Here is an 18,360-nt window from a genome sequence, read left to right on the forward strand (position 1 = left end):
TGGTCATTGCTAGGAAATACATTTTTTTTAGATAAGTAAAATACATATGCATATCGGTACTTAAAATTAAAATTGAGGGCTACATGGCTTTTATATAATCTCATTTATTTTATACCTATATTGCTTTTTCTTTCACACTGAGAATCCTGTTCTCCATGAAGTCAATACTCTTTGCTTTATCCCACCACGCACACACACACACACGCACACACACACACACACACAATTAGTCTGAGAATAAAAGTACCAATAGTAAGTGCAACAAAATGATTATTAAAGCAATTAAAATTTTTTGCAGTTCTCTTGGTCTGTAGGGCAGATTCCACTGTGTATAGTTTGGTGGTTGTGTTTTTCAGTTTTTTTGACTCATCCATTTTTGGTGGTTATAATGACAGCTGGAGATTCAGGTTTGTTTCATTTCTGTTTTCAAGTTTTAGGGATTTAAAAAATTAAATTTTGCTTTTAATTATGTAAAATATTTACATAGTCCTGAAGTAAAATCAAACAAGTTCTATTCAAGACATCTGGCTTCAATCCTTTTTACCATGTTTCCATTCCCTGTATGGGTTAAAAATTATTTGTGTATGGGTATGTATTAGTTTCCTACCTTTCTTAGAGAAATACATTCTCCAGCCTTGCTTTTTCACTTAATTCTAGAGATCACTCCATGGCAGAATATAAAGTTACTCTATGGTCCTATTTACAATAGTACTTAATTGTGTCAATGTACCAAAATTTGTTCAGTGCGTCCCTTTTTGACATCAGAGTTGTTGTTTCCAGGCTGTTACTATAAGTAGTGCTGCAATGAATAGTCTTGCTTGTATCTATTTTCATATTTTGCCCAGTGTATCTTTGGGATCTATTCATAGACATGGGATTGCTATGTCAAAGGATAAATGCACATGTAATTGTGCTAGATGTTGTAGATTTTCCTCTATAGTGGGTACACCAGGTGGTTGCATTCCCATCAGTCTGTTTTTCTGTGCTTTGCTTACAGAGTATGTTAAACATGTGGGTTTTTGCCAATATGGTAGGTGAGAAATTGTATCTCAGTGTAGCTTTAATTTTCATTTATCTTATTATGAGTGAGGTTAAGCATCTTTTAAAATGGTTAAGGACCGTTTTGCATTTCATTTCAGTAACTAGTTCTACATCTGTGTGAAAAACGTTCACAGTTATAATGGTATGGAAAAGTTTTATTTTACTGTCACAACTGTATTTACAGCTGCATGATTGTTATGTATGTAGCTTCATTGTGAGTGTTTTGCAACTTGTGTCTTATCCTTCTGGTCCTGTTAATGTCTTACTTGGATTTGAGAGGTCTTCCCTCTTTTTTTCTGCCCTCCAAGATTATTTCACATCAAAAGTGTATTATCAAGAGATTAACTCAGTAAATGAGGAGGCTCAAGATGGTGGCATAAATAGGGTGGCAGAAATCTCCCCAAACCATATATATTTTTGAAAATACAACTATGCCTAAAAGAGAGACCAGAAGATACAACAGCCAGGCTACATCTGCATCTGCAAGAATTCAGCATCTCACGAAAAGGTGAGCAGCTAACCGCGACAGACCCAGAGGCTGCTGCCAGTGTGCAGGTGCGCAGCACAGACAGAGGAAGCCGGAGCAAGGTTTGGAAGGCACGAAGGGGCACCATTCTAGCAGAACACACCATACACATTGGCCACTCCCTGCAGGGCTCTGGGCTAGCCCAAGGGCCGCCCCCACCCATGGCAGCTCAGGGGATTAACCCAGAGACTACTCCCTGTCTGTGGGTAACCGACATAGGCAGTGGAGAAGGGCAAGGTGACCAACAAGCAGAAAGGGACTTTGTTCTCCCACCCTGACACATGCACCACCTGCCTACAATGACCTCTGTCACCATGAAAAGGCAGAAGAACCTGGTCCAGTCAAGAATCACTCAGACAACCCCAGAGAGAGAGCCTGGGGAGACAGATATAACCAATCTTCCTGAAAAAGAATTCAAAATAAAGGTCATGATCATGCTGATGGACCTGCAGAGAAATATCCAAAAGCTAAGGGATGAAGTCCAGAGGGAAATAACAGAAATGAAACAATCCCTGGAAGGACTTAAAGGCAGACTGGATGAAGTGCAAGAGTCTGTTAATGGAATAGAAATCAGAGAACAGAAATATAGAGAAGCTGAGGTGAAGACAGATAAAAGGATCTCCAGGAATGAAATAATATTAAGAGAACTGTATTACCAATCCAAACAGAACGATATTCGCATGATAGGGGTACCAGAAGAAGAAGAGAGAACAAAGGATTGAAAGTGTCTTTGAAGAAATAATTGCTGAAAACTTCCCCAAACTGGGGGAGGAAAGAGTCTCTCAGACCATGGAAGCCCACAGATCTCCCAACACAAGGGACCCAAGGAGGACAACACCAAGACATATAATAATTAAAATGGCAAAGATTAAAGACAAGGACAGAGTATTAAAGGCAGCCAGAGAGAGAAAAAAGGTCACCTACAAAGGAAAGCCCTTCAGGCTATCATCAGACTTCTCAACACAAACCTTACAGGCCAGAAGAGAATGGCATGATATATTTAATGCAATGAAACAGAAGGGCCTTGAACCAAGAATACTGTATCCAGCACAATTATCATTTAAATTTGAAGGAGGGATTAAACAATTACCAGACAAGCAAAAGTTGAAGGAATTTGCCTCCCACAAACAACCTGTACAGGATATTTTAAAGGGAATGCTCCAGATGGAAGCACTCCTAAGGCTAAATAGCTGTCACCAAAGAAAATAAAATCACAGCAAAGAAAGCACACCAACCAAATACTAACTAAAGTCAAAAAATAAAAACAACTATTCATAAAAGAGGTAAAAGGAAACACAGAAGAGTACTGAATAAAACGCTTAACATCCAAAAATGGAGGAGGACGAATAAGAAGGGAGAGAAATAAAGAATCATCAGACTGTGTTTATAATAGCTAAATAAGAGAGTTAAGTTAGATGATTACATAGTAAAGAAGCTACCCTTGCGGGGAGTGGCAGAATTATCTTCAGAACGTCCTTCTGTGATGATAAAACATAATGTTTTAAAATGCAATGACAGTAAGTACAAATCTTTCAATAATCATCCTAAATGTAAATGGACTGAATGCACCAATCAAAAGACACAGAGTAATGGAATGGATAAAAAAGCAAGACCCATCTATATGCTGCTTACAAGAAACTCACCTCAAACCCAAAGACATACGCAGACTAAAAGTGAAGTGATGGAAAAAGGTATTTCATGCAAACAATAGGGAGAAAAAGCAGGTGTTGCAGTACTAGTATCAGACAAAATAAACTTCAAAACAAAGAAAGTAACAAGAGATAAAGAAGGACATTACATAATGATAAAGGGGGCAGTCCAACAAGAGGATATGACCATTATAAATATCTATGCACCCAACACAGGAGCACTGACATATGTGAAACAAATACTAACAGAATTAAAGGAGGAAATAGAATACAATGCATTCATTCTAGGATACTTCAACACACCACTCACTCCAAAGGACAGATCCACCAGACAGAAAATAAGTAAGGACACAGAGGCGCTGAACAACACACTAGAACAGATGGACCTAACAGACATCTACAGAACTACACCCAAAAGCAGCAGGATACACATTCTTCTCAAGTGCACATGGAACATTTTCCAGAACAGACCACATACCAGGCCACTAAAAGAACCTCAGTAAATTCAAAAACATTGAAATTTTACTAACCAACTTCTCAGATCGTAAAGGTATAAAACTAGAAATAAGTTGTACAAAGAAAGCAAAAAGGCTCACAAACACATGGAGGCTTAACAACATGTTCCTAAATAATCAATGGATCAATGGCTAAATTAAAACAGAGATCAAGCAATATAATGAGACAAATGACAACAATAGCACAAAGCCCCAACTTCTGTGGGACGCAGCAAAGGCAGTTCTCACAGGAAAGTATATAGCAATCTAGGCCTATTTAAAGGAGGAAGAACAATCCCAAATGAATAGTCTAAAGCCAGAATCATTGAACTGGAAAAAGAACAACTGAGGCCCAAAGTCAGCAGAAGGAGGGACATAATAAAGATGGATCATAATAAAGGCCATGTATGACAAATCCACAGAGAAGAAATAAATAAAATTGAGGAGAGTAAAACAATAGAAGAAATCAGTGAAACCAAGAGCTGGTTCATTGAGAAAATAAACAAAAAGGATAATCCCTGAGCCAGACTTATTAAGAGAAAAAGAGAATCTAACACATATAAACAGAATCAGAAATGAGAAAGGAAAAATCACTACGGACACCACAGAAATACAAAGAATTATTAGAGAATACTATGAAAATCTATATGTTACTGAACTGGATAACCAAGAAGAAAATGGACAACTCCCTAGAAAAATACAATTTTCCAAAAATGACACAGGAAGAAGCAGAAAATCTAAACAGACAAATTACCAGCAACGAAATTGAATTGGTAATCAAAAAACTACCCAAGAACAAAACCCCCGGACCAGATGGATTCACTGCTGAATTTTATCAGAGATAATACCCATTCTCCTTAAAGTTTTCCAAAAAATAGAAAAGGAAGGAATACTTCCAAACTCATTCTATGAAGCCAGCATCACTCTAATACCAAAACCAGGGGAAGATACCACAAAAAATGAAAACTACAGACCAATATCCCTGATGAGCATACATGCAAAAATACTCAACAAAATATTTGCAAACCAAATTCAAAAATACATCAAGAGGGTCATACACCATGATCAAGCAGGATTCATCCCATGGATGCAAGGATGGTAGAACATTAAAAAATCCATCAACATCATCTACCACATCAACAAAAAGGACAAAAACCACATGATCATCTCCATGGATGCTGAAAAAGCATTCGACAAAGTTCAACATCCATTCATGATAAAAACTCTCAACAAAATGTGTATAGTACCTCAACATAATAAAAGCCATGTATATTCTTGACGTATATTCAGAATCAAAGACCTGAATATAAGTCATGAAACCATAAAACCCCTAGAAAACAAACATAGGCAAAAATCTCTCAGATATACTGATTTCTCTCAGACTGTTCAAGTACAGTTGGACAATATCCATCATATCATAGACAAATTCTCACAAATGCCTAGGGTGCCTAACTGGTTTTCTTGGCTTCACTGGAGATGGCTGGTAATTATAGATTTGCTTAGTTTATGTCACCGTATTCCTATTATGTTAATATGTGTGCACAAGTTAGTTAGTAGTTTAAAACCTATACATGCTTAAGGTACTCTACAAGAAGATATGTCAAAGAAATAATCAATCCTCCCATGTTTTCTTCCATATGCTACCTCTATAGCTTTTCTTCTTCCTTCCTAATTACAACCCTTAAATAGAATTCGTGCCTCATATCGAATTTACCGAGCATCATAATTCCTCCAGGTGGTAAAGATACCTCGAGACAAGTGCTGGGCATAGAAGCCACAGGGCATAAATCTGCAAAGAAGTAAAAAGCTAACCTTTTCAAACAATATGGCTTCTGTCTCACTTACCAACTTTACATCTCCCTGTACGGCCCCGGAAGATGACTGGTTAGCCAGAGACGGGTAAGATTCCTCAAGGGAGGAACAACCTAAGACAGGCACAGTTGCAGGGGGGCCATCAGGTGAGAAGTTGGGGATCAACAGTGGTGAGGCTTACAACCTCACCCCCCCGTTTTGAGAAAAATCTTCTGCATCCGTGGATGTTTTAATGCCCTTGTCTAGCTTGGATTAACACATAGTCTACAGGCACACACCTGATCATCTACATTTGCTCTCTTACAACACTAAACTATGTTTTCTACCTTTATCTTGCATCTACCTACCACTTCAGCATTTTATTAAAAATAGAAATAATAATAATAACAAAGGGAGAAATGTGGGATCCACATATAAATCAAGTATAAAAATCAAATGAATATTCATATTTGACCTGATTGTTTATAATTCATAATGCATGATCAAAACCGAAAGTTTCTGTGATGAATGCCCTTGTACTGTTCACCATGTAAGAACTTACTCACTATGTAAAAATTCGTTCACCATGTAAGAACTTGTTCATTATGCTTCAGAAGATTGGAGACTGACGAGAATTAGGCTTGAGATGGGTTAATGATTGTGCATTGAGCATTGACCCCCCCTATACAGAATTTTATTGTTGTTAACAACCATTTGGTCAATAAATATGAGAGATACCCTCTCAAAAAAAAAAAATCTCTCAGACATAAACATTAGCAACTTCTTCATGAACATATCTCCCCAGTCAAGGGAAACAAAAGCAAAAATGAACAAGTGGGACTATATCAAGCTGAAAAGCTTCTGTAGAGCAAAGGATACCGTCAATGGAACAAAAAGGCATCCTACAGTATGGGAGAATATATTCATAAATGACAGATCTGATAAAGGGATGACATCCAAAATATATAAAGAGCTCACACACGTCAACAAACAAAAAGCAAATAATCCAATTAACAAATGGGCAAAGGAGCTGAACAGACACTTCTCCAAAGAAGAAATTCAGATGGCCAACAGGCACATGAAAAGATGCTCCATATCACTAATCATCAGAGAAATGCAAATTAAAACCACAATGAGATATCACCTCACACCAGTTAGGATGGCCAACATCCAAAAGACAAACAACAACAAATCCTGGTGAGGATGTGGAGAGAGGGGAACCCTCCTACACTGCTGGTGGGAATGTAAATTAATTCAACCATTGTGGAAAGCATTATGGAAGTTCCTCAAAAAACTCAAAACAGAATTTGACCCAGGAATTCCACTCCTAGGAATTTACCCTGAGAATGCAGGAGCCCAGTTTGAAAAAGACATATGCACCCCTATGTTTATTGCAGCACTATTTACAATAGCCAGAAATGGAAGCAACCTAAGTGTCTATCAGTAGATGAATGGATAAAGAAAATGTGGTACATACACACAATGGAATATTATTCAGCCATAAGAAGAAAACAAATCCTACCATTTGCAATAACAAGGATGGAAGTAGAGGTTATTATGCTCAGTGAAATAAGCCAGGTGGAGAAAGACAAGTACCAAATGATTTCACTCATATGTGGAGTATAAGAACAAAGAAAAAAACTGAAGGAACAAAACAGCAGCAGAATCACAGAACCCGAGAATGGACTAACAGTTACCCAAAGGAAAGGGACTGGGGAGGATGGGTGGGAAGAGCGGGATAAGGGGGAAAAAAGGGGCATTACTATTAGTACATATAATGTGGGGGGGCATGGGGAGGACTGTACAACACAGAGAAGACAAGTAGTCTGTAGCATCTTACTACTATGATGGACAGTGACTGTAATGGGGTATGTGGGGGAACTTAATGATGGGGGGAGTCTAGTAAACATAATGTTCCTCATATAATTGTAGATTAGTGATACCAAAAAAAAAAACTCAGTAAATGACATCTGAACTTGTCTGTGACTTAATATAACAGCTATCTAATGTAGGCTTGAGTTAAGCTTTGGAATTCAGTTTATTTCCATCAGTAAATGTGTAGTTGCATAGAAGAATTCTAGAACCTGGTCTACAGACCTTGTGAGACTATGATGTGACTTTACTGAAACATGTTTATTTTCCAGTGACAGGTTATACAGGCACAGAATTCTTTGCAAAAAATAGCTTTGATGTAGGAGCCATTATTAAGGATTCTTAGTCTTGTGTTCTATGCTTTTGCAAGTATTTAATTTATTAGATTATCCTGTGGGATTTCATAAATATTACTTCTGTTAGTAAAGCTGCTGACAGCAAAAGCTTTCAATAAATTATTCATGTGCTATTTGTTTTCTGTATTCAAGAATTAATGCCTCTGTACTCAGAATTTTTTTATAGCTGAACTTGGTAGCAATTTGTAAATATATGGTGGCATACTTGAGTAAAAATCTGTAATGCTTGTTTTCCAAATGAGAAAAGTACTCAATTAGTTATATTTAGAGCAACATCAGCTTTTTTAGAACATAGCTGATTACTGAAAAATAATGGAAAAGAGCTTTCAAAAATATGAAATAATTTGCTCTTAGAAGAAAAGTTGCTGCTCCTTCAGGATGAAGGCCACTCAATTTTGTCTCTGTTTCTCTTGTTTGCTATCATCTGTGTACTTAATACTCATTTTCATTCATTGAAAACTTTAGGTGTTGTTTTATATTTTCCCTCTCCATACCATGTCTGCTGCTGTTCTAGAAAGTTTAAGTGTCTTCATGGTTTTTCTAATACTATCTTCAAGTCTTCAACTGCCTCATCTCAATGACTTCTCTTTCATGCTACTTCAAGCACCAGCTTCTGTAACTGCACCCAACCACCCCTTGCCATAGCTCATCAGTGCTGAAATATGAAAACAGTATCACAGTCTCCTGTCCTTCCAGGTTTCTCACATTATACTGGCACTGAGAGCCACCTCAGTTCACTCCTGTTTATTTCCTTTACCATCTGTCTTAGATGCATTGATAGCCACTTGGTATCTTCAGCCCTCCTAGTTCATTGTCGCTTTACTCATCTATCTGAGAAGATTCAATTCTAAATGTCTACTTTCTCTTCCCTTTATACTCTGCAAATACATTCTCATATTTGGACTTCTTTAAATACAGTTACTGACCTTGATTAGGCTCTCAATGAAGCCCAGTAATCCTATTTTACCTTTTCAGAGCTCTCTTCCATTCTCACTGCAGCTATTTCAGATGTTTACTGCTACTTGCAAAACTTCTGACCCTTCTGGACACCTCCAGCTACCTGCCCCATCAGCAGTTTGTTACTCACTTCACACTTTAGGCTTTGCAGACAGTTAACAGTGACTCACGTAACTACCACCAAGCATACCCATATTCTCATTCTTCTTTCTTGTTACAACAAAAAATGTGTTCTCTCTCTGACCCCAAATCAATCCTCCTATGTGTCTTTTTAAGAAATATATAGACATTCAACCCTTGAAATAACCTCTAAACATCACTTTAGTTACATCACACAAATTTGGCATGCCATATTTTTGTTTTCATTAAGTTTACAATATTTTGTAATTTCTCATGTGATTTCTTCTTTGATCTGTAAGTTATTTAGAAGTGTGTTGCCTAATTTCCAAATATTTTAAGATTATCTAGGTATCTGCTAGTGATTTCTAGTTTAATTCCTGTGTGGTTAGAAAACGCACTTTGTTTACTTTCAGCCCCCAGATACTAGTAAGTCATCCAAAGATTCAAGGGGACTCTTCTGCCAGACTCTGGAGTTTGTTCATGTGTACCCCTCACTCTATAGCTCTTTTGTACACTGCTCTGCAAGTTGTAACCATGGCCTCCCCAATTGTCTTTTCATCTGTGAGATTTCAGAGCTCTCTGCTTTCCTGGTTCTAGTGCTGAAGCTTGGAAAGGTGAGAAACCTAGAGGCTATAGGATGGGGTAATTTTAGGACTCACCTTGTTCGTTTACTCTCTCTCAGAGTCCTGTGCTGTCTGTTGTCTAGTATCTGAAAATCATTGTTTTGTTGATTTTGTCCAGTTTTCTTTCTTTTTTTTAGTGTAATAAAGTTGATGTACATCTGAAACCAATATAATATTGTATAGCATAGTGACTTTTGGGTCCATCTGTGTTGTCATGGCAAGATTTCCTTCTTTTTTATGGCTGAGTAATATTCCATCATGTATATGTACCACATCTTCTTCATCCATTCATCTATCAGTGGGTGCTTGGGTTGCTTGCATATCTTTGTTATTATAAATAATGCTGCAGTGAACATAGGTATGCATACATCTTTTCAAATTAGTGATTTTGTTTTCTTCAGGTAAATACCCAGAGGTGGAATTGCTGGGTGATAAGGTATTTCTGCTTTCCAGTTTTCTAGTTGTCTGGGGCAGGAGGGTAATTCTGTCTCCTGTCTCACCCTCTGCCTCGCTTCTTTCCATCTCCCCACATGCTCAAGTCTCTTCTCTCTTACAAAGAATATGAAAGAAGACCAAGCTCAGATCTTTACCAGCCTCTCTCTTCTATACCTTTTACAGCCATATTAATAATATGTAATATACTCCAAATTTAAACTCACCCAGTTATTCTATAAATTTGTTTTGTAGCCTAGGACCCAGTGAAAAAGTCGCTGACTGAATTTGTTCTGTCCCTTCGGCCTCTCTTCATCCAGAGCAGCGCTCTTGCTTTTGTTTTTCATGCCACTGACCGCTTTCTGAAGAGTCCAAGGCAGTTGTCTTACAGGATGTCTCACATTCTGTGTTTGCGGTTTCTTCATGCTTAGATTCAGGCCGAACACTTACAGCAAGAATATTACAATGCTTCTCCTGCATCCTATCAGGACGTACATGATGTCGGGTTGTCTCACTACTGAATTTGATCACTTAGTTAAGGTGGTGACCACCAGCTCTGTCCTTGAGGAAGGTATGTTTTCTCCTTTGTAATTAGTAAATAATTTGTGATGACATTCTGAAATTGTGTGACTATCCTTTTTCTAGAAACTTTTCACCCAGTAGTTTGAACATTCATCAGTAGCGAATTGATTATTATTGCAATTTTTGAATTAAAAGATTCGAAAAGCTTACTTTCTAAATAGACATTTCTGAATGGATTTTAAAGAGAGAATGCTGATATTGCTGAAAATCCTCGGCATAGACCATTTGTATATAGTATGGTAGCCAGAAAGGACTTGCTTTGATCCTTCTCCTGTCATGATTTGTAATCTTTTATCCTTTGCAGAAACAGTGCAGCTTGCTTTTTTCTTTAGAAAGAACTTGCTTGTTTGTTGAAGGCATATTAATGAAGGGTAGCATGGTACATACGGTGCAGTGCTGTCCAATAAAAATAAAGTACAAGCCTCACACACAATTAAAAAATTTCTAGGTACTACATCAGAAAAGTAAGGAGAAATGTGGAATTAATTTTAATAATATATTTTATTTAAATGAATATATCCAAAGTATTTTAACACAAAATCAGTACAAAAATTATTGATGATGTATTTTACATTCTTTGTGTGTGTGCACTAAGTCTTTTAAATCTGGTGTATATTTCATTACTTAAAGCATACCTTAATTTAGATAGTTACATTTCAAATTCTCAGTGGCCACATGTTGCTAAGTGGCAACTGCATGGGATAGCGCAGGTTTAGTGGTTATGATTTGGGGCACAGGAGAGCCAGACTAACTTGGTTCAAATCTTGCCTTCTCCATAGTTAGCGTCATGACTTTGAACAAATTATTTATTCTTTTTGTGACTCATTTTTCTCTTTGTAAATGGGGATAATAATAATTCTTCCCGCAAGGGTTGGAGGATTGAAAGAATTACATAGGTAAAGCACTACAACAGTGCCTGGCATGTAGTAACTGTGAAGTAAATGTTAACTATTATTATTATAGCTATCGACTTGGTCCTGTAATTCCCATTGTGTCTTAGAAAAAATCTTGTATTTTATTGGGGAAACTAGAATGGGATATTGTTTCCCTTGACTTCTGTTTTATATCTTGGTATTTCTTGCCCTTGATCTCTTGCTTTTTCCCTTTTATGGTGACTTTATAAACCAATAAGATGAACTAGATTTTCCAGGACAGTTTTGATTTCAAGTGCAAGTGGTCCTTTCTCTTGTTACTATAATTCATTGAAATGAATGGGAAAATTGAAGAACTCTGCAGGAGGCAATGAGTTAATGAAAAGATTTATCGTTATGATTAAAAAACCCACAGAACATTGTATAAGATTGAGAACTACAGTAGGTTGGGTTATTGCATTTCTCTTTGTAAAACCCACAAATGCCTCTCTACCACAAAAGACTATATAATTGCAGCAGTAAGATAAAATATTAGCATATGAAGTAGAGGCACTCTTGAATATTCATGAGTGTAGTTGTATCCAGTTCAGATTTAGAATGTGTTTCAAATTAGATAACTATCTACTTTTATATTAAGTCAGAGTAACTGTAGATGATTGGAAAAGAAGTACATAGTAAAGTTACAGTGAAGGTTTGCAAAGGAGATATCCTGTTTACAAAGAACTTAATAGTTTACTGTGATGAAACATTTTGTACTCAGAATACTAGTATTCTCACAATGGTTGAAAAATATACCACAACAGTCAAAGAAGTAGTGAGTTATAGTATGAAAAAATGCAGCAATTCAGATCTTTGGATTGTACTTCCAAGTAAATTTTTATATTATCATTGAGCTCTTTCTTTCATCAGTATAATATGTGAAAGTGGAACTGAAATATATTCTTGTTTCAGAAATTCAAAAGACTGCCTCAAATATTGGATGAAACGTCTTACTCTTGGGCGAGTCTTCTGATCAGTAATAACAAAAAGTTGCTTAGAAGATGTTTTCGTAAAAGTTCTATGTACTTAATGTGAAAATTTTTACATCTTTCTTATCTAGTAGAATGAAAAGTGACCAACTCAGATTTTTCCCCTATTTTGATCTGAAATATAAATATTGGCATGTTAACTAAGACTTATTAATATTAATATGCTTTTTCTAGGAATTGTTTGAGAATTTCCATGTAACTGTTCAGAACATTGGTGGTATTGTTTTTGCAGGTTATCAGGTTGTACCTAGTCTTCTTGGCAATCATGCAGAAGTTATTACAAAATATTAATTATTTATGATACTTTAAAAGTGATGTTAAAACGTTTTTAGAAAGGACAGGTTTGAAATCATCTGAATATAAAATTTCGAGACTAAGGCTGACCTTAGAAAAAACAGTAGAGATTTACTATTATGTTATGTAAAGTTGCTAAGGATCACTAATACCTAATTCCATTTTGGCCCAGCCACCTTTTTCACCTATAGAAAAAGGATAAACAAAACAAAACAAACCAAGGTACAAACAGCAAGTAGCAATGGCAAACCAGGGGTCATTTGAATACGCTTGTAGTCTAACCATCTAGTGGGGTAGATAGCCTTAAAAACAGACAGACGTTGCTGAGAAGAGCACATATGAGGCTTAGGAAACTAGGACCTTTTCAGAGATAGTTATCAGAGGAGGCCTCTGTAGAAGTGATAGTTGGGTTGAAACATGAAGGATAAGAAGTTACTCATGTGATGGAAGAATTTAGTGCAGAGCCAAGGGTCAGGTAGAAGGGACAGAAAATGCAAAGACTTTAATATAGGAAATAACATGGCTCATTCAGGAAATGGAATAATGTGGCCATAGCGTATTAAGTGAGAGGAAATGTGATGTGATATTAGGTTGTGGAGAGTAAGAACCAGAGCCTGTAGCCCTTTTTTTTTTCTTTTTAATTAGCAATAATCGCGCCTCGGATAAACCTCATTGGCTACGATACTGCCACTGCGCAAAGCTTATGTAGCCCTTTTTGAATGCTGTGGTATGAATCTGGATTTTCTATGAGCCATATAATTGGGGAGCTGTCGAAAGATTAAGCAGATGAGAAAAATGGTCAAACTTAAGTTTTAAGATTTCATGTTTTACACATAATTGTCAAAATGTGATTAAAGGTAAAAAAAATACGTATTTTATGCATAACAATTTCTCAGATGTGATCAGTCTAAGATGCTAGATGTTAGTGATTTGGGGGGAAATACTGTAGGACCTGTTGTCTGCCAAGCAGTGAGGTAGGTGCTGTACACATACCTTCACAGAAATTTCCTTGAAGGCATTATTTTCCTATTCTATAGGGTAGAAATTTTAGACACAGAGAGAAATTAACTAGCATAGCAGAGCTAGAGTCCAAAACCATGTCTGTCTGACTTCATTTTACCAAAGTATTTTCCACTGTGGCTATTTGTGTGTGTATGTGTGGAGAAGGATGAAAATTGAAGAAAAGGAAAGCACTCTTATTATAATGTTTAGTGAATAAATAAATTCAGTTACTTTAGGAAGTGGATGGGAAGGTAGGTGCTGTAAATTAGAACAATCAAATTGAATTTCCCTATTAGGACATTATGATCCTGAAAAAGTATTTCAGGTCCAAGTTTGATTCACAGTTTTTATGGTATACCTGTATCATAAAAGTTTCTTAAAGCATATGTGTTTTTCAGACAATTAAAATCATCCACATAATATTAACAATTAACTTACCTTATTTGAAATTCCCAGGAAAGTCCTGCATGCTCAGTAAATGGAGTCTTTGGAGAAATTAGTTGTGCAGGGCAAAGAGGGGCTGAGCTCTGGAGCTGAAGCACTAATTGTCATGTAGCAAAATGAGAAAATACTAATTGTCATGTAGCAAAAGAGAAGCACTAATTGTCATATAGCAAAAGAGAAAACATTTGTTAAGTGTTGCCTGTTCTTAATGGGTAGCATGGATGTATTTGGTTGAGCCTTTGAACATTAAATTACTTTAATATTCTAATTTTCAAACCTCTTGATTATAAGTTGAGGACTTGAAGGAAAAGAGCCTGATCACCAAAGGATCAGGAAGGATGAAATGCAGGGTTTTGAGACTGACTGCATGGAATAGAGTGGTTCAGAGTAACGTTCTTACGGAGTAAAAGTAGTATGAAGTCCTTCGATATTAGTCTCTTAGCTTATAATGAACAGATAATTTTCTTAGGATGAATGATGTTATACGTAATGTTTCCATTTGTAGTATATAAATATGTTTGCTTATTCTGTCCTGCATTTCTGCTAATATCAAACTTTGAACCTCTGGGCAATAAGACAGATTTATTTCTGCCAGTATTCAAATACTGTGTGTGTTTTTTTTTACTTTGGGTACAATAACATTTAAAATTATTATGGCCACACAGTCAAGGTATGCAATGAATGATATAATTTGTTGATATTTGAAGGTAGGGGAATTACAATTGAAATAAGTTCCCTGTGGATATTTTCCTTTCATAAGATGGAATTTTATCAAGAAGTGTGAAATATTCTATCAAAAAGTGAGGAATAGTCTATCAAGAAGTGAGAGCTATTTAATTAAGAAGTGAGAAATTTGCAGAGACCTAGGAATGTAAAAAAGATCAGGCAGGATCATTAAGCCTATTTCAGAATAATTTGTATAGTGACACCGTTCATGGTAGACTTAAATTAAGGAGACTTAAGTGGATAGGGAATCGGGACCCTGGTGGGAAGTATAGAGCATTTTTTATACAAAGTCAAGAAGTGTCTGATAACTCTTCTACTGTGACAAAGGAAAAGTGGTTAAAGAAAATGGTGATAGATTTTTAAAAACTAATCCTCTGTTCCCAACAAAGGATTATTCACCACCAATAACAAAAACAAATTTTTTTATAAAAAAAGAAAAAGATGACAAGGAGATTGCATAAACAATTGTTCATATTTTTAAAAGTAAGCAATACAGAAATCCATGGGATAAAGAACCTTCTCCCTGTGTTCTCACTCTGTCAGCCACTCAACCCCACTACGCTTCCCAGGAGAAAACACTGCTAACTATTGAGTGTTTATTCTTCTAGGCTTTTCCCTATGTATTTAAATGTATATACACACGTACACACACGCACCACACACACACACTGTTTTAATATACGAAGGGCCATACTCTACATATTTTGAAACTTGCGATATTTTTTATTTAACAGTATATGTATTTTGACACTCTCTTAATCTCAGTATATGAATATATCTCAAACTTTTCATAGTGCCCCTCCTGTGCAGACTATATATAAAAATAAAAACAGCTTTATTTCTACTTAAATGTACTATTTTTTACCCAAAATATTCAGACAATAACACAGGTGAAAGAAAAAATTAAAATCAACTGAAATACCACTACTCTGAGATAATACCCATTTTGGTGACAGTTTTTTTAAATGTATTCCCTTTAGGTATTCACACAAGTATAAATATAAACCCACAGCTACCTCATATATATGTAATATTTATCAATGGATTATAAACACAAGCTGATTTTTATCACAAAATTATTTTGTATGTGCTTGGGGATTTTTATTTACCCCCCCTTCCCAGTTGCTTCCCATCCTATCCCTCCCAGTAACCAGTGGTAATAATCTGGCACCTACTTCCTACCTTTCCCAATGCTCATACAATCATATACATGTGAAATTATATAATTTGCACTTCTCTGCATTGTTAATTTTTCACAGAACTCATTCCAGATCAACTGAAACATAGCTCATTCATTTTTTGTTAAGTATTCTTGGCAGGAATCAGGGTCAGTGGATCAAAGCCATCCTGCTGTTTTTATAAACAAAGTTTTATTGGAACACAGTCTCACCCAATTTTTATTGAATGGTGACCTTTTAATTTCCTTTCCTTTTTTTATTAAGATATCATTGATACACACTCTTATGAAGATTTCACAAGAAAAACAACGTGGTTATTACATTCACCCTTATTATCGAGTCCCCCCTATACCCCATTGCAGTCACTGTCCATCAGTGTAGTAAGATGCCACAGAGTCCCTATGTGTCTTCTCTGAGCTACAGTCTTCCCTGTGACCCCTCACACACCGTGTGCACCAATCATGATACCCCACAGTCCCCTTCTCCCTCCCTCCCACTTGCCCTACCCCACCCCTCCCCTTTGGACCCTTCTTGGAGTCTTGTGAGTCTGCTGCTATTTTGTTCCTTCAGTTTTGCTTTGTTGTTATACTCCATAAATGAGGGAAATCATTTGGTACTTGTATTTCTCCGCCTGGCTTATTTCACTGAGCATAATACCCTCTAGCCCCATCCATGTTGTTACAAATGGCAGGATTTGTTTCTTATGGCTGAATAGTATTCCATTGTGTATATGTACCACATCTTCTTTATCCATTCATCTACTGATGGACACTTAGGTTGCTTCCATATCTTGGTTATTGTAAATAGTGTTGCGATAAACATAGGACCTTTTAAGTTCTTTATCTGTTATATGTGATTTATTTTCTCCCTGTCTTGTCTTTTGCTCTGTTGTGATATTTTGCTATAAATTTTTTTTAAACTTAATTGCAATGAATTGAAGCATACCTGTCTTCTCTAGCTTTGAGGTTTACTATTTTCACTTAAAAGGTTGACTGACTTCAAGGTTATCCCTGTATTTTCCTAAAAATTATATTAATTTTTTCATAAGTCTGGAATGTATCTTTCTATTTGTATATGAGTGGCATTATAGTGTAGCGTGGTTAAGATTCTGTTATTTACTATCTGAGTGACCTTGGACAAATTCCTTACCATTTCTAAGCTTTAGTTTTCTTCTCTAAAATGGAAATGATAATAATACATACCTCATAAGTTAGTAGTAGTGAAGAGTAAATGAGGGATTAGTACACAGAGAACATTTAGACCAGTATCTGATGCATACAAACATGAATTTACTATTACTTGCTATAGATAGGCATCTCATTTTTCTTCTGTATGGATAACAAATTGTCCTAGTGACATTTATTAATTCATCCTTTTCTCTGGTTCATGTAAAATGCCATCTCTATTGCATATTAAGTTTCCAAATATATATAGCTCTATTTTGGAGCCCTCTAACCTGTTACATGGCTCTGTTTTTCTCTGCTCCAAAGCCATAGTGACTTAATTACTGTAGCTTTATAAGTACTGATTACTGTTGAGTGCAGTTCCTTTATTTTGATTAAACTCTTTTGGCTCTTCTTGGCTTTCTCTGACCTTCTATGTAATTTTTAAAATCTTATCAAAATTCACAAAAACCCTGTCTATTAAGTTTTATCGTGGAGGAGAATAGTATTAATGAGAATAGTATTAATTGGCTTGTTTTGGAATGGAACCTGTGGTCTCACTAATACTTTAAGCAGTGCAAGTTTTTCAAAGTTTTATGGTTATGTAGTCAAAAGATTGATACCATCCACTGTGCTAGGTGAGTACTGGAAATATGGTGAATAAAAACACAGTAGAAAGATAGATCATAAGCCTGGCATTCCCAAACTGTACCCTGAGCCCTAGGGCATGTCAGAGAATTCCTAGGGGTATATCAAATTTTCTGCAGAAACACAGCAACATCTGTTGGACACCATAAAACCTCTAGGTCAGGGTAGTTCATTTTTAACATTTGATTGTGCTACTTTGATCTTGGTACTATGTTATTCTTATGAAGTTGGACTTTTGGTGGTGGCTGTTGGGTAACAAGCAAGTACCATGTAAAAATCAGTGTGGAAGAGGAAATGAGAATGACAGTATCCAATTTGATTTCAAGATTTGAGAAATCGTGCAATGCCCAATAGGTATATATATCTCATAGTAACTAATTGGGGTTATTTAAAAATGAAATTATTTTTCAATTTATGCATATTATTTTTTCAAAAGAGTACTTGTTAGTGTCAGTCAAAATGGCGCCTGACCCCCACACCTTGCGACCTACGATGGTGACTGTTAAGTTTTGGTTTCCCGAGATTAGGTTCAGCTTCCCGCTCATGACACAAAAAACTCTGT

The 18,360-nt window shown here is 36.2% G+C and overlaps 1 protein-coding gene and 1 pseudogene across 12 annotated transcripts in view; one reads left to right on the forward strand and one right to left on the reverse strand.

Annotated features, from left to right (window-relative positions):
• NEO1 (neogenin 1) overlaps positions 1–18,360 on the forward strand; it is a 248,829-nt gene that overhangs the window by 52,818 nt on the left and 177,651 nt on the right. The gene's annotated exons all lie outside the window — the stretch shown is intronic.
• On the reverse strand, positions 13,260–13,339 carry LOC118970899 (U4 spliceosomal RNA; annotated as a pseudogene).

The sequence above is a fragment of the Manis javanica genome, chromosome 8, assembly GCF_040802235.1.
Source record: "Manis javanica isolate MJ-LG chromosome 8, MJ_LKY, whole genome shotgun sequence".
Taxonomy (NCBI): domain Eukaryota; kingdom Metazoa; phylum Chordata; class Mammalia; order Pholidota; family Manidae; genus Manis; species Manis javanica.